Genomic DNA, 26,364 nt, shown 5'->3' with positions numbered 1-26,364 from the left:
TATCCTGGCTGCAAATCGTCTTTTAAATGATAGCACTGATATGCACAAAACCGAGTCCAACACAGAACTGAGGGAATAGGGAAAAGGTGGAGGCTTTAAAAGGGGAAGACAGGAAGTAAAGTCAAAGGGGTCGGGCTCATGTAGGTCTTCTGTCATTGGTGCGAGCTCGGACGTGACATCACAGGGTCCGGAGCCGGCAAGGTCTCCTTCCATTGGCTCGGTCCCGGAAGTGACGTCAAGAGGACCAGGTGGAAGCTCCCATGAATGGTCTGCAGGCAAGGGAGAAAAAGAGTCAGTGCACTCGGCCACATCCCGGTAGGTCTCGGAACTGTCCTTACTCAAGCCCTTTAGCTGCCTCCCATGCACATGTGTGTGACAGGAGATTTTTTTTTTAATGATCCACTGTGTTAGCCTGGCATATCTCTGTCAGTAAAGTGTTTTCCAGATTTTGGTTCATTATGGCAAAAGACCACCTCACCACTTCTTTTATGCTTAGCTCTTAGAATAATAAGCAGGACATTGTTAGAACATCTAAGATTATCACTTGGAAATGCAGAGGGACAAATAAACCAAAATATAGGAAGGAGCAAGATAATTTAAGGCTTTATATGCCATTACCAGTATTTTAAAGTCAGGTCTAAAGGACAAGGGTAACCAATGTAATGATGCTAAGACTGGTGTGATGTGCTCAGATTTTCTTTTCTTGTTAAGATTCTTGTTAAGATTGTTGCTGTTGCATTCTGAACTTACTGTAACTAGTTGATGTATTTTGTAGGTAGTCCAGTTAGGAGTGCATTACAGCAGTCTAGTCGACTAAAAACCTTTTTAGTACATATTGTATACTATTACACACTGTCAACACTATATGACATATAGTTTGGTATTGAATACTGAATGTCTGAAATTTTCCATTTTATTTTCCTTTGATTGGTTTCATTTGTATTACTGTGAAAACCAGTTTTACAGAAATGCAGCCTATAAACATCAATCATATCTGAATCCACAATGTAATCCAGTTGTCTTCTTGTGCAAGGCTGTATCACAGAGACTTAGTTGGCTGCTTCTTGTGCTAGGCAGGAAACAACAATAGAAGACCTGCGGTGCCCAGAAAAAACTTAACACAGTTCGTGCCTGGGTTTTGGATTGAAACACTGAAGGCTTTTAGGAAACAGCAATAACCTCTTTACCAACATTCTTCTTAAACTAACAGCACAAATAATTAAGAATACATTTTTCACCAATGGAAGCAAACTGTGTGATCATCCATTATATCCAAATCCTATAAAGCTGATTTCTAAGTACATGAAATTATTAGCTACAATAGTTTTTTCCTTGACCTCTTACTTGACTTCTGGTTGCATTGTCCATATAGTAGATTGCATATATAATAATGTCATTGCTTAAAATATATTTTTTACAATTTCCTGTATTAATATACTTTGATGTTTATCAAAAAGACTCAATCTATTACATTAAGTTCAATAGGGACTGGCTGTTCTGTTTCCTGAGAGTGATTTGATTTCTCCCCTCTGATTTATGTGCATCCTTTTGTGCAAAGACCATTTTTTCAGAATCTGATATAAGTGTTCAAGAAGACTTAGGGATCTTTGAATGTGGTCCACGCCCATCCATCTGTCAGATCTTTCAATATAAAAACACATATGCTTATGACACATCCTAGGTCTGTCCCTGTAAAACCCATAATCAAAGCAATAAATGCTTACAAATCTTTGGCTGACATTATGCATGGAGAAACAGTTTTTTTTATGTCCTGCCAGGTGTCGTATTATATTTCTTTTGTATTGTTACATTAATGCACCTACAAGTGAAGTAAATTCAACTTAACATTTCTATTCACTGAGTATGATTAAATGGGTTTGTTTTCTTCTCCCCCTTGGTTTCCGCTGGGCTTGACAGGTGGTGGCTCTTTTACACACATGCATGCTGTAACAACAACAAGTTGTTTAGTATTTGTCAAACGCTATGCTGATCAAAGACAAGCCATGCTTTCTATGTGTTCACTGCAAAGAGCCAAGTTTCCATTTCACACTTTGCCAGTGATATCAGCGTGATTCTTCATCTCTTTATTTGCAAAACACAGCTGCAACTTTGTCGATTGAACCCTTTGCTAATATAAAGAACAAAATGGAAATCTCTTTTGACTCAGTCTAAAACATTCCTTTTGCTCATGGTGAGACTACACTTAAGGCTTAGAAATAGGAAGCGACTTAAATTGCACCTTATTTAACTAGGTAAAAAAAAAAGAATCAAGTTTCCAATCACTTATATTTGATGGTGGTTGTCACATTGAAAGTCACATGCAGTCAGCAGCACATAGCATAAAGCTGGACAGAACCCTAGGCTGGTTACAAGTATACAGATGTGCATTCCAACTTTCACACACATCAGGTCAATGTACCAACACTCTGAGCTGTATGTCTTTGAACTGCTGCATGAAATCAAAAGTAAATCCAGTGCAAATGTTAGGAGGCAGTGCTGCCACTTAAGGTGTCCCACCAAATCTGTTTAGTGCAGTTTTAGAGTTATGGGATCAGAATCTTTCTCTGCAGCATCAGGGACAAATCTCGACAAGTATATTAGGATTGACATAAAAAAGTGAAAGAAAGGAATAGTAATAAGAAAAATGTAGATTAACAATACATTACATTAACTTGACATTAACAAACAATGCAGAAATCCCACAAACGTCTAAACATTACCAAGTGATAGTTCAACAGTAGATTTACTGTTAGTAAGCTATTGTTGAAAATGCTGAAATATTTATTCATCTGTTCATTTGTTGCATTCATTTTTGTGGTCAAATGATTTGGTGGGTTGAAATTTGAGGCATTTCACTGTGTTTATAAAGGTACTCTGTTTTTCATTGTTTATCTCATGCAGGTTGCTTTCATTAGCAGCTATACACTACAAAATAATGTATACGCAAAAACTAGACTTTAAATTGGAGTTGTTCGCTTTTATTTTGAACAAAAAATCTGCCAATGGGGTAAACAAAATTTACTTGCTAAGATTTCTTAAAGTAAGCTAAATAATTGTAAATACAATTTTTTGGTAAGTCAATAAATAATTCCTACAATAAGGAAAACTAGATTTAATGTTGTGATATAAATATTTTTTTACTTGCTTAGATTTCAGTTTTTGCTGTGTAATATAGTTTGTGTGAATGTACCCTGTGATGGGTTGGTTACCTCTTTATGTCCTGTACTTCTGGGAGAAGTACTCACTTTTTATGGTTAAGACATAAGTAAGTCACTAGAATAAAGGGATTTCAGTGGGGCAGCTTAAATCTGAACAAAGAAGTAAGATAACTTTTTTTTAACCTGAGGAGGATACAAGAAAGGAGTAACAAACCAAATTTTCTAATAATTCAAATTTGATTAGGATTAGGGCACATTTGACACTCAGCACTTTGGGGTGCAGGATTACTGCATGGTACCAGAAAACCCAGTTTGGCTGTTTTCTGCAATAAGTGGCACAATTAAATATATGGAGTCACCTTTTTTTGCAGTGATGAGCTGGCTGGACAGGAATCTAACCCTTAGCCCTACAACCATCATGCATTTTTTAGGTCCTATACAGTAGCTGCTATCTCTATACCAAGTGGCTTCTTTATTCTTTTGTTCTCACTAGTGGCTCATCCTGACACTGGATTTACACTGCCCAGTCTCCAAAAATTATAGATGACCTACTGTGAGATGTCAGTGTACATAAAAATGCATAATTTCTTGACAAACAGGGCTATTCAAAATGAAAGAGCAGATTTCAAAAATGTATCTCAAACACACCGTATAAGATTGAAACACATTCTGCACATCACTGCACAGAGGAAAGCTCAAAGTTTGGTCCTATGGTCCATAAGGTTGCATGCACTCAACATGAGCACCATGTGTAATGCGACAAACATCAAAACGGTAGACCATTTCTTGCCGCACACAAGTCAACTGGTCAGTAGTTACTGAATTCACAGCTTCCTCAATTCAATGTCACAAATCTTGAAGATTTACTCTTGAGTAAAAGGCATTCTTTTGTTTTATGTGACAAAAACTTAACTCTTTGGGTAGAACTCCAAGTACTATGTCTGGTAAAGTCCAGGCAGTGCTCATCACCTGCATAATACTATTCCAAGAGTGAAGCATTGTGGTGGCAACATCATGCTATGGGAGTACTACTCAGAATAGGGACAAAGAGACTGGTCAGAACTGAGGGAGTGATGAACACAGCCAAATACAGAGAGATCCTTGAAGTAAGCTTGTTGTATAGTATACTCAACCTCAGATTGGGGCAATGGTTCATCTTTCAATGCAACAATGGCCAAGAGCATACAGCCAAAACAATAGTGAAGTATCATCAGGACATGTCTCTGACTGTCTTTGAATGGCCCAGAGAAAGCCCTCACTGTAATCAGAATATAAGTTTAATGTCACTGTGCTCTGTACAAAAATTATTTTATAAATCCATTCACATGTACAGGCCAGGCCAAAGTTAGCACACAGGGGCTCTCAGCGTTTAGAAGTGCTGGGCCAAGCATAGGACAAGATAGACAAAGACAGCTGGAGGAATGTATAGTCAGCCTAAAGACAGGTGTATATTATTTTGTCCTCTGTTAAAAGTCAGCACAAAATCTTCTTTCCTTATTTGGAAATTGACTATTTGCAGATGTGAGGGCCTGCACGTGGAGGAACCAGTATAAAAGGCTTGGACAGCAGCCAAATACTTTGAAGCCAATGGAAGGATGGGTGATAACGTCATCTGTCCTGGAAATCCTTCCAGCACAGTGAAGAAAAATGACTGTATAAATCAAGATCCCACCTTGGTATTGTCTTGCTATGGCTTCCCGTCTGTAACGCCGCGTAAACCATCATTAAGTTATTAAGTTATTTTCTCTTATGTGATTTTTACCGCCGTATCACTATGGGAGGGATATCGCCTTTTTTACATTATATCTATATAGTTTCAAGTTACTTAAAATGCCGCAATTACAAAAGAACTTATTCCAACTAGGGAGCTATCGCCCCCTAAAGGAACACTCACTTAAACCTATTGAACATCTGAGGAGAGACCACAATGTAGCAGTTTACAGATGTTTCCCATCAAACCTAACAGTGCTGTAGAGGATCTGCCTGGAAGATTGGGATAAATTACCCAAATCCAGTTGTAGAAAGTGTGTAGTGATTTACCTAAGAATTCTCAAAGCTGTAATTGCTGCCAAAGGGACTTCTAAAAAGTACTGGGTATGAATATATGAACAAAACATTTCAGTTCTTGATTTTTAATAAACTTACAAACACTTCTAAAACATGCTTTCACTTTGTCATTATGAGTTATTAAGTGCAGGTAGATGGGGAAAAATGCAAATTCATTCATTTAAATTTGCAACATAATAAAGTGTGCAAAAAATGAAGGGGACTGAATACTTTCTAAACCCACTGTTTGTGATTAAATACAGTATGTGCTACAGCTTTTCAGCACAGACATACTCAAATAATGTGATCTTTTTTTCTCAAATCAATGCCTGATATACAGTGTGAAATGATTTGACTCGACACACTCAAAAAGGTTTTGGGGCAGCCGCTCGTTTAATTTTCCTAGCTTGAAAATGGATTTGAAAACAGCATTGATGTGCATGGATTGGAGTCCATAACTGAACTGAGGATTGTTGGAAAAGATGGTGGTTTTAAATGTCCAGACAGGAAGTGGTATAGTGAACCCGGAAGTGATGTGCTTCTGGGGTTGCCACAGGCAATGATGTGCTTCTGTGCTCCGGAATAGGAAGTAATTGCTTCTGGCTGTCGGAACCGGAAGTGATGTCTTCAGAGTTGGATCGGACAGGTTTTCCCATTTTTTGTCTTCAGAGACAACAGAAGAAAGGTTAGTGCACCCCTCCACCCCCTGGCCTGGCATGGAATTACTCTCACTTGGTCCATACAGCTCTCTCCTATTCGCGTATGTGTGACAACAGTCAAGTCCCAATCACAGTTGTCCATTTAGATTCGGGCATAATACCTTCTTACAAATATATCAGCAGCTATGTATAGCACAAGCAAAGACAACAAAACGTTTTATTACCAAATTTGCATACATTGTCAGATCTGGCATGTCAGTGAAAATGCAACCTGCCTTCCTGTTCTGTTCCATTAGCCTATGGCTTGCTTTGTTCTCTCCATACCATTTTCTCATTTCTTCACATTGAAATTAATGTTGGCTATGTACTTCTTCCTCCAAATTGTGTGAAAAATATTCTTAAGCCATTTCAAGTGAGTTTACTATATTTTTTATTAAACTAAAACAACTGCTGCGCCAACAGGTTTTCAGATGTGTCTGTGATCTTCATCATACATTTTTGAGTAGTGGCTCTGCGGCTAAGGATCTATGCTAGTATCCGGGAGGTTGCCGGTTTGAATGCCTATTACTGTCAAAAGGGCTCTTGAGCAAGGCCCTTAACCTGCAATTGCTCCAGGGGTGCCATACAATGCGCTCTGACACCATAAAGTATGCGAAAAATAACAAATTCCTAATACAAGAAATTGTATAAAGCGAAATAAAGAATAAAAATAGTAAATCAGCATGTTTATATGTGTGATGTTTTAGATGATTGTTATCTAGTGTTCTGCAAAAGAGAGACAGCAATACACATTTAAGCAGCAATGTTTAATAAAATCAATAATAGCAACAGGAAAGGATTTTTAAGGTTAAAAAGATACAAAAATGCTGTCAAGTGTGAGTCAAAAAAAAAAAAAGGGTGCAAGTGTTACTTGTTGGCTGTAATAGGGATCTTTTTTGCAGAAAAAGCTAAGAAAATATTATCAATCTCTCTTTTTAATGGGATTTTAGAGTTTCAACAGAATGGGCATTTGTGAAAACTTAGGAATGACATGAACATGACTCACACACTTATTAAATAATTTAATTTTTAAAAACACAATGTTTATTGGCATGGGAAACAGTGGTTCTAACTTTAAGGTGTAGTTACACCAGGAAGTACCTGAGAGGCCTTTATAACTGGGAGATCTAAGTCTGCATAGGATACAAAGGCGATAATTGAGTTTAAACCATTGGGATGTGGCAGCAACGTGGCATAGTGATTAGTGCTGCTACCTAACAGCAGGGATGACTTGTTCAGAACTCTGTCTGCGTGGAGTGGAATATTCTACCCATATCTGCATGTCTACTTTTCCCCAAAATCCCAAAAATATGTGGAATAGGTTGACAGGCAACTCTAAAATAACTTGTGACTGTGAGTGGGCGTTTAAGGTACCCGTGTCCCATTCTGTGTTACTCCATGTTTTGTGTCAGATGCTACAGAACTAAGCTCTGGTTCCTCCAACATTACAAAAAACTAGATTAGATTGGTTTACAAAATAGAGGGATAAACATTAAGGATGTGAGAGAAGTAAAAGTTTAAAAAGAAAACAGGCTAACTTCCCCCTGAGGAAGAGGAATCTTATGAGCTTGAGCTATTTCATTGTTTTGACTGTGTGTGTTCTTTTGTGTTTTTTCTTCTGTTGCCCTCACTATTCTTATAAATAAAAAATGTCTTAATTTCCCAAAAGTAGTGGTGTGTGTGAGTCACGGCTAGGTCAGACTCATGCACACACAGGATTATAGCTGACTTGCTCAGATCACGCAGTCAGTTATTAATGGAAATTGGACCTGTAACAGTGAATTCCAGTTAAACCTCTTTAATTCTGAACCACACTGCCCATGAGTAAGCCTGGCTGTGTGTAATGGTGTGAATAAAGAAGTAAGGATACAGTCATGCTATGTTATTAAGATATTTGTCGTATTTTACAGTGTACATAAAAAGTACATTTTCAGTAATTAATTATGGATACAGTTCAAGGTCATAATAATGCAGTTTATTAGTCAGTAGACCAGAAAATCCCATGGGTTAAATCAAGAAAAAGGATTTCTCACAGTTTACCATTCATTTTCCATTGCATTTCCTATAAAATACCAAGGAATACATTTTTATGAGACACAGATATTGATTTCAAAGCAAACATTTATTACGTTTTCCTTACCCTTCCAACTGCCCCCAGCCTGCCTTTGCCATAAAGCTATGCTCAGCATTTTATCTGCTGCAGAGCTCAGGTTACAGTGTTAACTTCCCTGTATCACTTCACTCCTGTCACTGTTAATGATGATTCAACACTTTTCCAGCATCTTTTGCTGTCTGCATTCATTTTGAATTGTAAGACCAAATCTGCCTGGTACATTTGCAAAATAGCTCAAGTTACAATTAGTCTCTGCATAATTATATGCTTAATACAATTAAAGGTTGAAGTTAATGACATTAATGTCTGAGCACATGTTTGGAAGAGTTATGATAAAATCTGAAATCTACCAACCAAAACCCAATCATAGAGGCTTACATGTTTGTTAGAGTTAGAACTTTAAAAATGTAAAAATAGTTATGGGGTGAAACCAGACTCCTGGTAATGAAAGTACTAATCATCTAAAAAAAAAGTGAACCTGAAAAGCCATTTCTTGTAAAGAACTGAAGACAATATGATGATGCAGTGACATTAGTGACTGAAAAAGAATCTGAGCCTAAATGAAATTCTGTATATTGCACAGCAGCAGAAAAGTAAGCTGTTAAGCATTAAATTGGATGTGTATATGTAAATAGCATCTTAAAGTGCTGGCCTTGGATGAGGCAATGGTACAGTTTTGAGTTCTGAGTGAGGCTATAAAGAAAGAAATTAACTACTGACTGTTCTTAGACCCAGATATTGACAAAGTACAGGTTTGTGTGTGGATGCAGACAAACAGTGCCAACCACTTATGGATATAATAAGAGATGTGGGACTCCAGCTTGTGATTTTAAAGGCTTTTTATAAGAATTTTATTATTTAATTTCCTAGGCAGGTTGTCTTTACAATATTATGATTATTTGCCTTACTGTACACTATAGATTTTATGATTTAGGCTGTGAGAATGCACACACAGCAAAAGAAAACTGAATGTGGTGCACCCATTTATGGTGCTCAAACTGGTCAGACTACAAAAATAATAGATGCCTGGTGTTATTGACAATATTATACTCAGACTAATGTGGTGCCTACTATTTTCCTGTATAATCTATGAAATATGCAAGTAATGCTTATATTTTATATATATTTATATATGATATACAGTATAAATATAATTTTGAGTTAATGCAAAATTTTTGTCATTTTACCTTTTATGATTAAATACTGAAGTGGTTTTATTCCAAGTCAGATAGCAACTTTAGAAAGACGATTGTTTCACTGCATTTCTTTAAGTCACTCTTGTTCCTGGCATATGATGCAGGGCAAAACTGGAGAATGCACACACAATAAAACAAGAAGAAAACTATGTAAAGTGTCACAGTAACAATTAGCCTCTACGTCATGTATTATTGTATCTGCCCTGCTAACTGAAATGTGTTGTTTAACTAACAGATACTGAAGCACTTTTCGACCCCATAGCCACATAAACCTGGAGGGTTTTTTAATATATTTTTCTTTCCTTTATTTATTAAGCATATTTAAAACAACCAAAGGTTGACCAACGCTATGTACAGAGTAAAACTACATTTAAGAGATAATACAAACAATACAATCACACTAAAAACATCACAGTACATCACCACCAGACTGAGTCTTTCACAAAGTCAAGCCAAACGGTGGCACGGTGGCACTGCTGTCTCGCAGTTAGGAGACCTTGGTTCGCTTCCTGGGCCCTCCCTGCATGGAGTTTGCATGTTCTCCTCCGTGTCTGTGTGGGTTTCCTCCCAAAGACATGCAGGTTAGGTGGATTGGCGATTCTAAATTGATTCCTGCAATCCTCTGACTGGATGCTTCAAAAGTGACAAAAATGTCAAGGAGGCTATGGTGATCACAGAAGAGAAGCTGTGTTTTGAAAAAAAAAACAACACAACAAGGATAAACCCTGGCGCAACAGATAAGTGACACACCTAGAGATGGCTTGTCAATCCAAGTACCACTCTCTTTCATTAAAGTTTGTATATAGTACACACATTTTTTTTTATTGAAAATGTATACTAACATTTAAAAGAATAAAATATGCAAAAAATATGTTGTTTACCAAGAAATTATTTATTTTCATATTCACTCAAGCTGTATTAGGCTTCAATGGGTTTTGGGAATAGGGCAGTAGGGATGCAGTTATCAGCATGTAAGTGCCAATGGGCATTTAGTGAGAACAAAAGAATTCAAGTACCACTTGGTATAGCCTTGCAGCCTTATAGCCTCAAAAATGTGTGGTGGTTATAGTGTTAAATGCACAAATCGCAAAACCATGCCATTTGAAGGGTGAACCGAACTAAAACAAGAGGAAGAACTTCATCATTGATTTTCATCTGTATTCGTATTCAAGGAAATTTTCTAGCAAACTAAGTAACAAGCACTGAGAGATTTTTAACACCATAGCTTGTTTTTAAAATTTATATTCAACGATTGTCCGAAATTTTAATTTTGAGGTTTTCAGGGTATCTGAAAGATTAATTGGAGGATTCCAGACCATGAGAATTTGACACTTTGATTTATCTAGGAAACAAGACCTATTGTATATAGGGTATATTGTATATTATATGTGGGAGCATGCATACAGTATGTATCTACATATTCTGGTCAAGGAGGTAACTGAAAAATGTTGGGGCACCAACGCCTTCGTCCACGTATAATTCCAACAAAATTGTATGTAAAGGCCACAAAACTACGGCAGCTATACGCAGCAATAGAAAGCAAGTTTTCCAAAATAAGATTGCCATTAGCCTATGCAAAAGAAGTGCTGACAGGAAGGAACTCCTTCTTGTATTAGGTTCGGTAGGAGGCTGAACTTCTCCTTCCGGCGGCAGTCAAATTTATGCTGTATGCTGGGGACTAGAAGGGGTGGAGTCAATTGCCCTCACTAGGCATCATCAGTGTGCTGTGGAGGTAACAAGAGAGGCGAAGATTAGCATCAGTATCCCCTCTCAACCCAGAGCAGTAGTACATACCTCAGATGAGCCCACAGGGTGGTTCACAGATGCGGATGCGCAGCAATATATATAGAGAGAGGGAGACTATGTCTCATTTAACCACAGTGCCACAATCCAGAAGGAGCAAATGAACAGTAGATGGTGCAGTACAAATGAAGTTGTCTCTTGAAGCAGCAGATGTTGAATATTTGCAACCTGCAATACAAAGCCATAGATTTCTTACTTCTCCAGAGAAATGCGTGGATTTTCTTACAGATTCTTCAATTTCAATATCTGAAATGTGTGTATTAGTTTAATTTTCAACTCTATGCCCTTTGCTGAACTGGCATGTCAGACAGGTTTGTTTTCTGCCTTGTACCAATTTTGTCAAAATTGGCTGTAGCTTACCCAATACCCTGTAATATAATATAAAGTCTCAGAAAACAAAATAAAACAATACTAATAAAAAAATCCAGCTAAAACAGAAACATTTTCATTAGACAAAAGCCCGCTATAAATGCTTGTTAAAAGTTCTTTCCACGTACATGGTTTGAGGGGGCCTAGTTTTCTATAATGTCCACTGAAGTATTATTTGCAGTATTATTATTTGATGATTCATTTTGCCATTACCAGCTGGTTTTCTTATTAGAATATTAATATTTTACAAATGATAGGGCCTTTTACTCCATCAAGCTATTGGCTCTATAATCTCAATATCCCATTCTTGGCTTTTTTTTAAAGTAACCACAGTCTCTGCATTAGCAATATGACTGGAGAACAACCAAGGAAACCGTTTTAGCAAATAATATGGTGAAAATCATAAATATGAGGATATTCTATACATAGATTTGAGAAAGTAATATCTAGGGAAATCCAAGATTATAATATGGGAAGGACTGCAGGCTGATAGGAAAATCTGCTGCAAAACCTTAGTGCTACATCTACTACACACAGGCATTCAGGTCTCCAATAGCCATGTGTACATGCCTTCAGCCACATCAGGGCCTATGAAGCACACAGATCAACGAGTCTGAGCATCCTTTGATAGACAAGTATGGAGCCCTAAATAACTGACTTGAGCTGTGATGGCTGTCTCTTTAAAATTAATGAGGTTGTCAGAGCAATGGCCCCAGGGTGGGCCTCATTGACTTGTATAGTTAATATTAAATGCTCATGATGGCATTTCTAGTGCACACTGCAGGAAAATTTATTAGGGGAAAGAGCAAAAAAGCTGCACATCATATTCCAGTGGAAAACATCTAAATTATGTAACCAATTGAAGGTGGGTGTTGGATTGGGAGAAACCGTGAACCATTGTAAGACACTCTCATTCACATACCAGTGCATATCAGGCCAACTTAGAGTCATCAATCAATCTAACCTACTCATCTCTGAGATTTCTGAGGAATGTGAGTACCTCATGGAAAAAAACACACACACACGTGCACACACATACACATACTAATTTGAAGAGAATCTGACAACTCCAGACAAACAGTGATCGTACTGGAGCTGGGAAAGGCCGCCAGAGCTCCCCTCATTGTGTGTCAGTAACACTCAAAACACTTGACTGAAATGATCATTTAAATATTGTCAGTGTTTGCCTTATCTCGACCACCGTGACTATTCAGGGATAAGAAGAAGAAAATTAGCTCTGGGCTCTCCTTATGTTTTAGCTGCTGCCATGTCTATAAGTCAAACCACTGAAGATGGCTACTTTGAAACATTCACCTCAGAAGAGCTCAGATGTCAGCTAGAACCACAATATGAACCTTGAGGGACTTCATATTCACAATTGCACTTCCAGTCTTATATAAGAAGCAAGGTTGTTCCTTTATTACCTGGCTATTCCAGGAATTAATAGGAGGCTTTGCCCAAATAGAGACCAATTTTTACTATTCAGAAAGAGTCGACCTAGGGCCAGAGTGGTTTATTTACTGAGGGGGCTGGGTGGACTGTATTTTTTTCTTCTTCTCTATAACCTATTACTCTTAGCTTAATATTTTTATCATTATTGTTATATTCTTTGGATGTATAAGAACCTAAATATAGTAGCTTGGTGAAAAAATGATGGATTGATGTGTGTAGCTTTTGTGCTTTTTTAAATGCATAAGGCATGTAAGAATTGTAATTCAAAAACGATGAAAGCACTAGGAGTCTGTTACTTTTTTTATCCATGAAATCCACAATATAAAGAGAAACATGTTACACTGCAAATGTATGATACTATATAAAGTCATGCATATTTAAATGTCTTTTAATTTAAGTGTTGAACATTTTCTGAATAACAATGTTACTATGTGTGGCATTTAATTTAATACAAAATGACAAATAATACTTGTAAAACAAAAGTGTGCTTTAAATGGAAGGGTACAGTTTAAGCAAAAGTGTCTAAATGGATCTTAAAATAGATGGGAAAATTATACCAAATGCTTTAAAATTCCATAGCAGTCTTTTTTTCTCACAGGGAATGCAATTTATAAACTACTGTAAGCTTTTACCTGCCATTTAATTGTGAAATGAGACTGACATTGTTTGAATTACACAATCTTTGTTTTTTCTAGATGTGCTCTTTATTCTCCCTATTATGCAGGTTGCTTGCATGTATAACCTCTGAACCTTGCCAAGAATTTAAACAGGAAAAAAATTAATTCAGTGGAGCCTCCTGAGGCTATCTTGGTCAAGGTGTTTCCTACTGCTATTCAGTTAGGTGCTTGTGATATAGCGTGCCCGTGGCTAGGAAATTAGTGGCCAATTTTAAATAAATAATTGCGTCCCGAGAGCTAGCAGGCTCCAATTGGGTGCGGGTGTGCATAAGTGTGTTTCCCTCTGCAGTTAATTGAGGAGCTGGCTGGCCATGCCGCATACATGTGCAGAGGCAGACGGGTCAGTCAGGCACCTCAATGATGCCTCAGAGGGCGCGGCTCCTCGCACCTGAACCAAGTTAGGCAGCATAGGATAAAGGAGCCAAAATGGGGCAGAATAAGAAAACAAAAAATAAAGACAGATCAGAAGAAAGAGAAAGAATAAGGGGGTTAAATGAAGGGATAGAAGGCAGGAGGTGGAGAGAGAGCTGGGGTATAAGTGAGCCAGAGAGAGAGAGAGAAAGGAGGCAGTCAGCTGGAAGGAGAGTCCCTTGAGGAGCGTGCACCCAATGCTTAAGGGACTGGAGAAGGCTACTCCAGCTTAGCGACCAGGGAGCTGGAGTAACCTGCCGGTAGGACTCACTGCATAAGTCTGGGAAGAAAGAAAGAAGAAAACGATTACACAAATTAAACACAAGTGGCAAGACTTGAAGCAAACAGTCGTTAATCAAAACAATTGAATAATCAACTGAAAGTGTTGTCCTCTGTTAAGTCTCAGGAAAATCATCACAGAGAATTCTATGTGTACTTTAATGTAAAATGTGCCCTAATAGCTAACATATTTGACTTCAAAGAACAAGGTCACACGTCCCTGCTGCACACTTGTGTGACCTTGAGCAAGCCACTTAACCTGTCTGTTCTGTAACTGTAAAAATGTGTTCATAAAAAGTACTTTAAAATGGTATTTATCATTAAAGCACATTTAAAATAAGGATGTATTGATTGACCCTATTACAGCTGCCTAGACCTTGCAGCATTACTGTGGATGCGCTATTGTAGTCACAAAGATTCAGCCTTTATTCTGCTACAGGTAGACCAAGGCTGGCTCTCAAAAGAAGATAAAATATAGACTAATGTAGCGATGGCAAGCGAGAACAAAAATGAATTGGAAGAGTATAGAAGGTCATGTGCGTCTGTTCTATAAATAGTGCAGAGGGTTGTTGTGCTGAAACATGAAGTTTAATAGCTGCATTTCTTTTTTTTTTTACATATGACTTAGTATTAATTCTATTTTAATTTGATACCTTTTCAAAACGTTATCACAATTTTGCGTTGTTTTACCATCACATGTAATATTTCTACAATGCACAGGGCGTCAACTTAACAAGAACATCAAAATTCTGTTACTTCTAAAACTGGTGTTGTCCCACCTTGTATTCCTAAAAGAATCATCTGGCCATGTTTCAGTCTCCACACTTAAAAGCAGGGAACGCATTGGATGCTTGTGGCATCTAACTGTAGTCAAATAAGACAAAAGGGAGAGGTAGTTGTCAAAGTCTCAGTTAGTACCACCTTATTCAAGAACTCTTTTAAAGATAAAGAATGTTCCTTTCCACCAGACTATCACATTTGGGATGACACATAGAGTGTGTTTTGAAAGCCCCTACAGATGACAGCTGTAATGTAAAAATATTTCAAAAACATTGAAAACTAGTTTTAGAGGAGTCTGGCATAGCTGTGGGGGATGTTAATTCCTCAATATTTACTGGAAAAAACCCAAATAGTGCCACACAAAGGTATAGAAATACACACCCACATAAATATATATATATATATTTACTGTATATATATATATATATACAGTATATATATAGTGAGATTTTTGAAACCCTCTCAAAACTGTACTGTATGTCGAAACACAGTTGATGCGTCTTTCGACAGTTGCTTGTCAGTTGCCGAGACAACCTCAGGTTCATGGTGCCACCGAGGCAACTGCAAGTTCACAGCCTCACTGCATAATGCACCTGTTGCCAGAAGGTTGATACGGGGAACATTAAAACCGGATCAGGATTAGGATCGGATTAGGATCTGACCGGATTCTAATCAGGTAGAGGGGTCCCAGGCTACTAGTCCAGCCCCGACACTGCTTTTTTGCTGTGTATGTGTTTATTGAAATGGTAGCTAATGTTTGAATATATACCCTAACTGTTCCTGTTTTATTTAGAATAAAGCTGGTTTTCTTGAAGCTTTTGGGCTCAAAGTTTTCTCTCGTGTGCAAGGCTCATGTGTCACAATATAAATGTGTTTATGTGTAATAAATAATTGCTGTTAAAAATGATATGTCAAAATACTCATAAAGGAAAAGGCTCTTTAGATTTATTATTTTGCAATAATCCAGACAGATATACAGTAATTGAACTTTTAAGATTTATCATATTACAGTAGCAGGAGTTTCTCACTGCAACAGTCTCATCAGTATCACAATACCTGCTGTCAAGTGCAACAACGTCAGAGAAGGCAACTCTGAAAGTATTTGTTACCAGTTAGAAGCTCATTCAATAGAGGCGATACAATTACAAATTAACTTGCAACAAATATTGGAAAAAGTAAATGAAAAGTAAAACAAGCAGTGCTACCTTGCTAAATAGACACAACCTACATTTGGCTTGATAAGGTGCAATCCTGCACTGTTGCTTTGTGCTAGATTTTGCAGTAATCAGTGGCTTACGCACTCTCCCCATGAGAATCCAGTGCGCCCCCACCCCATTACATTTCTCCTGGCGCCAACCTTTCTTCGTGGTCAAGTTATTTACACATTATAATTTTCACAGCCACTGGAAGATGGAGGTCAAAAGAGTTCTTTTTGCAACATATTTTTATTCTATTATTTAACTTGGTAATACTGATGTCATTCAAATGGTGATACTTCTGTACACGGCTTCAGATAATAAGAGTTTCAAATAACATAATATCTTAAACTTTGATTAAGTGTAAATAGGCAAACTGACTGTTGAAATAGTACCTCTTAGTATTTTAGTATATAGACTTAAATGTAGGTATGAAGCATGCCTAGTGCTAACGTTAGAGTTTTACTGAACAAGTACTGTTTAAGATAAAATGTTTGGTTTGGCACTGATAAATAGAACACAATAGACATCGAAAGGTTCTGCCTTGTACTCTGTAAATTAATAGGCCGACTCATTCTGATATATAATCAAAAATATTCATGTAGATTGTTGTCTAAATACAGTAAGCTATAGAGCATATAGTTTCAGACTGCATATTGTAATGCATGTATTAACATAGTGTAATAACTTAGCTATTGTGTAGTCATGTAGTAATATAGTAAAATTAAAGAAACGTACCAAGATACAAAAACCTGAAACTTTAACATTATTGATATGAAACCCTTTTTTATGTGTGATATGGAATTATTTTCTTTATTTTCTGTGAACAGTTTTCATGGAAATATATCTCCATGAATATTTGCTCAATATTTGTTTATACAATCACACCGGATAATTAGACTATAATATATACTGTAGCAATAGGGGGCACTATCGCTCCCTTGAACCCTCAGGTACCACGTCAAACACTAGGTAAAAGTGCAATAATTCTTTATTATAAAAATTATGTGCACTAAGCACCCTCCACTCCACACTATACTCACAAATAAACATTACTAAATCAATAAATCACAATCCTCCACTCCCAGACGCGTTGCCCTCCTACCACCCAGCTCAGCTCGCCGTCTGGGAGCTCCCACGGTCCTTTTATTGTTCACAACATGAAAGTGCTCCTTAACCCGCAGTCCATGTGACTTCCAAGCACTTCCGGGTCAAATCAAAACTCTTCTTTCTTCTTCAGCCCGGAAGCACTTTATTCCTTCTGTCCTCTTGACCTACAAGTACTTCTGGGCTGTAGGAACACCAAATGTCTCTGTGCCTCCCTGCAGCATCCCCTGGCGGCCCCGACGTTATCCAGCAGGGCTGTGTATTACAACTCCAAAGTCCATAATGCCCTGCTGGAATTCGGGGCATCTCCACATTGCAGGGAGGGCTGCATCTGGCGGCTTGGGGGTCTTGGCCGGGATAAACTGCCGGGCATAGTCCACAATACATAAATCAAAACTATAATAAGCACTTATTTTGATTAAGCACTTTGTTACCATGTGATTCTGCAGCTTATAAAACGTTATTATTTTTAAAGAATGTTGTAACCTCACCACCAAAATGGATTAGGCACTGAATTGTACTGAGCCTTTGATAGTTAAGATACATAACTACACCAATGTAAAAAGAGACCCTGAAAGCCGATGCCAAAGACTTGATGGAGAATTAGCAATAAGAGGATGTGGTTAAAAAAGATACCAGACAAAGACGACAAAATGCCAAAAGGTGTTGGCTATTAGCATAATGAATAATGAGCATGAATAGGCATAACCTAATGAAAGGTGGGCTTAACTGAAGGGGGAACAGACAAAGGTGGCAAAAATTGTCGATTAGCATAAGCAGGATGGTCAAAGTATTCTATCTGTGTTAAGCTACAGTATGTATAAAAATGACTCAGAGCCCAGAAGTAGCGTCTTTCTTTTTGGACAAAGCACAGCTTTATTATGTGTTAATAAAGTCACTTTACCACAGCTCCTAACTCTGCATTATTTGCTGGCTTTGGTTATTATTAGTTTATGATTTTTTTATCTTCTGATATTTTGTACTTTGAATTCATTTAATTAAAGCTTTTAAAAATTTTATTAAAAAAGGAATTTTTGTTTTGGTGGTACATGTAATTGACGTTTGGGCATTACCTCAAAAAAAATGTATTCACAGCATGTACACTAAAATTAAAATGTCTAGGTAGGAAAATAGTTGGGGAGCAGTGCTTTATGTTCAAAGCAAGAGATGTCAAAGAATTTGAAACTCAAAAGACTGACACCAGAGGCACGGGCAAAATAAACAAAAGATTTTTTTTTCTTCTTCACCTGTGGGGCACGTCTTCCCCGTGAACCCCACAGGCACAACACAGTCCCAAAATACAAAGAAAAATCACCCCAAATCACACTCTTCTTTCCAATCCTCCCAGGGCAGCTTTGTCCACCTCCTTCTGACTCTGACACCCTGAGTAGTGCCCGCAGGCTCCTTTTTTAGCCCACCCAGGAGTGCTGCAGGTGCTCGTTGACCTACTTCTGGCTGCACTTCCGGGTGTGGCTGTGCTCCCAACCAGATGGGCTCATTAAGCCGTCCAACTCTATGCAGCTCCCCCTGGTGGAGGCCACAGAGGAAAACCAAGATGAGCTCCAGTGTTCCACAAAAGTGGCCCTGATGCAACCCAGGGGGGCTGCCAACAAAGGTTCCAAGGGACGTAGCGTGGCTCCCATGGCTGCTTCCCCGGATCTAGTGACAAAGGGGCGTCCCAGCTGGGCATGGGTCCCTGTGTCCACCACAGGTCTTATGATAGAAAATACAAAAGAAAAACCATTGTATAACACCTGTTAATTAAAGTGTTTTTGAGCACATGTGAGCAACAATTAAAAAGAATATTAGAAATGCCATAAGACAGTCAGAAAGGAATACCATGGAAAAGGCGAAGAGCATTTTAGAAATCACCCAAATTTTTACTGGTAGACAGGACTTTAGCAGTTTTGTGTCTGATGAAAGTTTATGTTAACACATGTAAAGTTTTACACACCACAGATGAAACTATTAAATATGATTAAGCAATCAAAATTATGAAACTTGAAAGTCCACTATATGAAAAAGATGGTAAATTAAGTAATCATTTACACATCCAGCCAGGAGAAATTAACAAGGCTAATAAAATGTTAGGTTGCGTAGCACCATTTTGATTAAAAGACAATGAAGATTATTCTTCATGTGATCAATGTACTTATGATGATGATAACATGATCAACTTACTAATGTTATCTCTAATGGAGGATCACAGAAATCAGGTAGAGGGGTCCCTTCATCGGTTTGGCTAGCCATGCGCTGACTCAGCTGTGGAATGGCCAATAAAAGGAGGCAGTGTGACTGCCAGGGTCTCCAGGACTCTGAACAAATCAAAATCATATTATGTGATATCATCTATTGTTAAATTCTGTTCTGTTCTTGTAATATTGCTATTGCACTATTGTATTGTATTGAGGATTACTTGTGTTCTGTTCTGTGTATTATATTGTATTTATCTCCTTTTTTTAATACCCACTGCATGCCCAACCTACCTGAACTGCCTTTCCCAAGGTTTCTTCCATTTTTTCCCTACAAGGGTTTTTTGGGAGTTGTTTTCTGGTCTTCTTAGAGAGTCAAGGCTGAGAAGCTGTCAAAAGGCAGGGCCTGTTAAAGCCCATTGTGGCACTCCTTGTGTGATTTTGGGCTATACAAAAATAAATTGTATTGTATTGTATTATGAGGAAACTAATGTATTAAAAATTGGGGAAGTTTTTGTGCAATGCGCTCAAAGGCTCTTCTTTTTTATTTTTTATTTAGCATGGTGCATTCCCTGGTCCATGATAAAGGGTTACAGTGAAAGAGGTAAGAACTGTGATTTGCAATAGCAATTCAAACTCCAAGTCATAGACATGTTTTATACTAGCCACATGCATGTAGAGCATTGCTCAAAAAGTAGCCACAATAATGATGCGTGTTATGCATATCAAGTAAATCTCTTTTAATGTCATGAAGTAACTCGTTCATAAAAAGATATTACAGCACATTTTAAGTAATGTAATTCTAGATTAGAAAAGCCTAGTACTGAAACAGTGTCCTCCATGTCATAAATGCCTTTTCCTTAGACTTCTGCCATAATGAATTTGAAGATATGCTTAGCAAAAGGAACACCTTTATTTAGCCACTGTTTAGCAGATTAGATTTTTCCAATGGATTATTACTGTGAGAATCTCTTTGCTTTTTGGCTGTGAGGCAAAGTCCTTCGAGACTTATATAAAGACAAATGTGGTGAGCAGTTCTATTCCACCATTTAATGATGCAGTGAGAACATTTTTTTTTCTTCAAAGAATTAAATGACCAGTCACTCCAGCCTTCTTAAAAACTCCTTTTGATCTTGCCCCATTGTATTTTTTTTAATTTGTCAGAGGTGTCTATGGGTAAACTTGTGAGGAGATGCCCTAAGTAAATGAGATGTTCCCCCTCACCTAATAAATCTGATAAACCAGATGCTCTGTACCTGTTATGTTCTCAACTGAAAATCTGAAAACTTTAAATGTCACTTTATGACTGAAGTCTAAGCATCCTTCAAACATTACAAGAGTCTGATCCTTGTTTAACTCTCACACAGATTACCGCAATTTTCTTTTCACTACTCTTCCTACACAATGTGTGTCAAAGATGAGACAAGGAGCCACAAAAAGATATGGGGCAGCCACCCGTATAATTATGCCTGGCAGCAAAATAGTTGAATTGTGTGTACAGTTGTGTACAGGTTCGAGTTTAAAACAGAGCTGCCTTGATGAGGCAAAGATGGCAGTTTTAAGGGAGTACAGAGCACGGGTGTCGAACTCCAGTCCTGGAGGACCGCAGTGGCTGCAGGTTTTCATTCTTGTCGTCTTCTTAATTAGTGACCAGTTCTTTCTGCTAATTACTTGTTATAATTAACTTGACTCAGGCCTCTTAGTTGTTTCTTTTACTTTAATTAGCAGCCAAACAATAATGAGATACAAGACAAGAGGCCACATGACCAGCTCATATGTTCCCATCACTTATTATCTGAAAATAAAGAAAGGTGATGGTCTCAGTAAGGTTGATCTCTCAGGTCACCAAAACATTTTGACAATGTTCTTAGAAAAAATAGAAAAACAACAGTTTTGGAAATGTCTGCTGTGGCAGAATGAGAGCAGCAACAAGCCATGGGATTAAAGAATGAGTTTAATTAACAGCAAAAATCGGCTTCTAATTTAGAAACTGGTTGGAGTGAAAGTGGTTGGAGTTTGAAGCCCCAATTTAGTTGGCCATTTATTGGCTCGTTTTACTTCTCATTTTTGTTTGGCTGTCATTTAATGAAGAAAGGAATCAATTCAGAGGGCTGAACTCTTCTAACAGGGTTATTAAAGTGATGGGGGAAAAGTTAATTAGCAGTGAAAACTGGTCACTGATTTGGAAACCACTGCGTCCCTCCAGGCCTGGAGTTCGACACCCCTGGTGTAGAGGAAGTGGTATCATCAGGGCTGGAACTGTAAGTGATGTCATTGGACCCAGATGTGACATCATTGGACCTGGAACCGGAAGTGACGTCATCAGGACCAGGCAGAATTTCACGTAATCGCGCTGCAGTCGACAAAGAGAAAGGATCAGTACACTCCTCCACCCCAGCTCTGGCGTGGGATTACCCTCATTTAGGACCTTTAGCTGCCTCTCATGCGCACGTGTATGACGTGTGTTAATTTATTATAAAAGGTTTAATAAAGTATGCAGCTGAGGTAGGGTTTATTCAGCCAAAATTAAAACACTGCTGTCTTGTCCAATAACCAATCTTTTTTAATGAGCCTATTTCAACTCTTTATATAATACCTATGAATGTTCAAAAGTCTCATTATCCACCTCTGTGTGAACATGCATTAACTCTCTGGCACCTAAAAATCTAAAGATAAACAGTTCTAAAGTGGGCATGTGCAAGCAAAATTGTGTACATGGTTGGACACTTTGTTTGACTGACACCCTGTACAGGTATGGTACCTGTAACTTTCCCAATGCAGCTCCTTGAATTGGATCAAGAGGGTTTGAGAAAGTTATTGACTTACCAATATACAGTACTTACATAACAGCCAAGGTTAGCTCAGGTGCCCTATTTGACATCTGGTCATTATTTCTATGCTTTGTTATTTTAATTTCATTTTGACTTTTCAAAACAACATGCATTCTGGATAACTCACAGTTAAGCTTAAATGGCTCAGCATGGCTCAAAAGCACTGCATTAATTCTTTTTAGCACAGAGTGTACCTATCACTGATCTTGTTTTCTGAGAATGCGTCTGTCAGTTTTTCCAAGCTGCTACTCACAGGAAATTTCCAGGCTGTAGTTCAAAGCTTTTTTACAGGCTAGGTTATAGAGTGCTACTGATTGCAGGATAAGTCGTCTATAAGTGCAAAAGCTATAATAATATGAAGAGAGCACAACCTATCAATTTTTACATAACAGTTTCTTTGTGCACTGTATAGTCTCTGCAATAGCCATTCACTCACAGAGTTCAAGTGGAATACATTCAGTTCATGTAACGCTGATGGCATGCCTTTTATTATACAGCACAACTTCAGTAAGGAACTGAAGCATTACAACATGTGCAACCAGATCAGTCTGCATAAATTACATGATATAATTTTCATGTTTATAAGCAAGTATGATATTTCACGAGAGCTTTTATGAGAATAGTTTGATAGTATGTGGTTGTTTTAAGAGTTTGTAGTTAATGCTAAAAAAGAGGAGCTTGGAAGACATTAGGAAAATCCTCTGCCATACTGCATATTATATTAAGGCTCCTTGTGAATACTGTTAAAAAAGAATCTTTTGTGGATATTATTGCTGATATGATGGCTTTAACAGTAGTAGTTGTAGAATTGGCATGTGTGCAGAGTACAGAGAGTTTCTTACTTGCATGTCCAACCAACATGCATCACTTCACCACGATATTGTACCATAATGAACACTAATGTATTAGAGTATAAAAAGGTGTGTTATTCATAGTATTTCATATATGCACTAGCATTCAAATATTTGGAATCACTCACAAATTTTCACATTTTTCATTTGTCAAACTTTCATTAAATTGATTTAGGGTGTTTTCACATTCATAGTCTGTTTGCATCATATCAAATAGAGGATGATTCGTTACACAAGTACAGGTTTCACACAACAAACCTTTAAGCAAACTAAATATATCAGTAAGCATTATGTTGGTATGTCAATGACTTCTTTCATTCCACACAAACATTTTTTTTTTCAAGAAAAAAACATCATGCAGGGTTAACAACAGTTGTATTTACATACCGTTACTTTTTCAATAATTATCTGGTATATTTTTCCAACTCCAATCTGTACAGTAAGTAAAACACCTATTATCAAACAAATAGAAGAGTACTTGAAAATAATTTTCTACTACATATATTCACGAAAAGGACCTGTTTCAGATTAGCGAAGTGTATTAAAGAAGGCTAGCTCTGCTGAGAGCACTGTGGTATAGCAGGTCCATGGCTCAGAAAAAGGTGGCCGATTTTTAAATAAATAATCATGCCCTGAATGTGCAGGCTTTATTTGCTTGCGGGTGGAAGTGCGAACATGCTTCACTCCAAGGGCGGCTGGGGGTGCCTGGCTGATTGCAAAGGCACGTATGAGTGTGTGTGTCAATCAGGTGCTCCTACTGAGTGCATACCTGAGAGTAGGAGCGGCCCGATGTACAGTCTTCTCGGAACTGGCGGCGGGAAATGCATACGGTTCAGGGTGGCGTCCCAGGATTGCTGAAGGCCTGGCAAAGGGGACCTGAGCAGAGGTTTGAATGTTGACTTCACTTGTCGGCAGGTTTAAGAAGGAGGCATTGGTGTTAACCTCATTTGTTTTTATTGGATTCTTTATTGGAGCTGTTTTTTTAACCTTCATCTTCACATTGTTTTTATGGATTATTTATTTATTGAACAGTTTTGAGCACTGCACCACTGAACACTGTTTTATTTGACTGGTTTAATAAAAGCACAAGACATTTTTGCTATGTTTGTGTGTTGTGTCCTCATCCACTGGGTCACCCCTAGGGAACGTTATTGGTAGTAGAGAGTTTAAGAGGCTCCCCAGAAGGACCCAATAGTGTTTGGTCAACCTACACCATCATAAGTACATATGGCTGTGTTTCAGTTTTAGGGCAGTAGATGGATCAGGTGAGTTTCATAATTTTTTTGTACTCTCCAGTGGTCACCATATGAACGTAACCTAGGTTATCTCAAATGACTAGTCTACTATCATATCTCTTGTAACTATTTGCTAATAATGTTCATTTTGGAATGTTTAACATTTGTTAAATATGTCAAAGTTAGTGTGCCTCCACATTGCTCCCAAAAACTGATCACATTGACAGGATGCCCTACCCACACGCATCATTACTGGTGTAAGATTTGGGGGTTTGATCGTTGGTCTCACAGGACACTGCTATTTGTTTCTTATTGCCACGGTATGTGTTTTGATTGACCTAATCAGAAGTCAATTTACACTTTTTATTTTTTTTCAACTGCTTTGCAATCATGCATGCAAGGGACATGCATTAGGTCCCTGATCAGGTACTATGCTTGCTCTGAATGATTGGTAATTGTTTGAACTGTTTATGTATATTATGTCACATTTGTAGCTAAGTAAATTTTTTTAGATTTTTATTGTTTTTAATACTCCATGTTAACTCTTTCTGTAGTCCTGTGTCAAATCACATTCTTTTTCCGGGTGCTGTGCAAGCAGCAGAATTTTATGGGAGCCCTCTCTCTCTCTCTCTTTCCTTTTTTTTGGGACAACTTTCTTTTTTAAGATTATTAACAAATTTATTTAATTTTTATTAATGATAATGTTAATATGTGGCTTCTAGCTTGTTACTGTTATTCTTAAATGAATTAGATATACTGATGTCATTGTTGACGCACACCCGAATGGTCAGCTTGTATCAACTGTTTTTGGAAGAGGTGGGGACTTGAAAGTTACCATAGTGTGAATGAAGAGGTTCAGAAGAATCTGGCGGCTATCTATGTCTGTTGTTTTTTTTTCACACAAAGGTGTCCACTACTGTCTTGAGAAAACAGGCCAAAATGAATGTTCCTTAGAGACAGAGGATTAAAATAAAAGCCATATCTGGAACTGGAAAATAAAAGTAATAAAAATGAATGTAATCTAGACTGTGGTCAAGTCAAATATTTTAATAATTCATTTCATCCATTTTTAAATAGCTTTTTAGTTTAAATCCTGGTCAGCAATAGTCCCATTGTCAGTTTTAGAGGATCTCTTCCTAGTCAAAGACTTCCTAGCTGTAAAGGGAAGCAGGAACAGGTATCAGTTAAGACATTTTCCTAGGTGAGATATCGCTTCATAATATAGAACACGCAAAATGAGTTGCCGAAACTTAATGGGAGGCTGAATGAAGCTAAGACAAATACAGGAAGATTATGTGAAATCCCATGCATTCAATATAATGTACATTCTTTAGATAGTGCTCTTCATAGATAAGTTGCTCAAACAAAGCACTGAATACAAAAATATTTACAAATTGTTATAGCAAAGTGAGCTAACTTATAATAAAAGTACTTTTCACCAGATGGATGAACAAATGATGCTCACCTTGACAGAACCAAATAAAGGTTCTTTCTGGAACTCATCAGGCCGAGGCGGGTTATATGTACTGAAGTTTAGATGAAGATGAAAAGCAATTTGTGAAGGTTAGCTACAAATCAAATTATAAATTTGTTCCAAGGAACATCCAAAATAAATATCCAACAAGTCACAAAACCTCAGGAATTTCAAAACAGAATAATTTTGAAAAGACCAATCAAGTTGAAATGATTTCATAGAATAACATACTTATCTTAGTTAAATCTATAAAACTGCTGAAGGATTTGACTGATATGGCAATCTTTTATGGAGTTGATAATGGTTTTTATAATTGAACACAGGAACACAGACATGAAACTTCAGAAGGAAAAAAATAGCATGAAACAAGCAAATTTGTAAAAGTTTACAATCCATTCCATAAAACCAGCAAGGTATAAGCAACGAGGTACAAGCTTAATTAAGGAGGCATAGTGGTAGACTCAGATGTCCTTGAAGTTTTTTGCATTGGACATAA

The sequence above is a fragment of the Polypterus senegalus genome, chromosome 8, assembly GCF_016835505.1.
Source record: "Polypterus senegalus isolate Bchr_013 chromosome 8, ASM1683550v1, whole genome shotgun sequence".
NCBI lineage: Eukaryota > Metazoa > Chordata > Cladistia > Polypteriformes > Polypteridae > Polypterus > Polypterus senegalus.
This window is presented reverse-complemented; position numbering follows the sequence as displayed.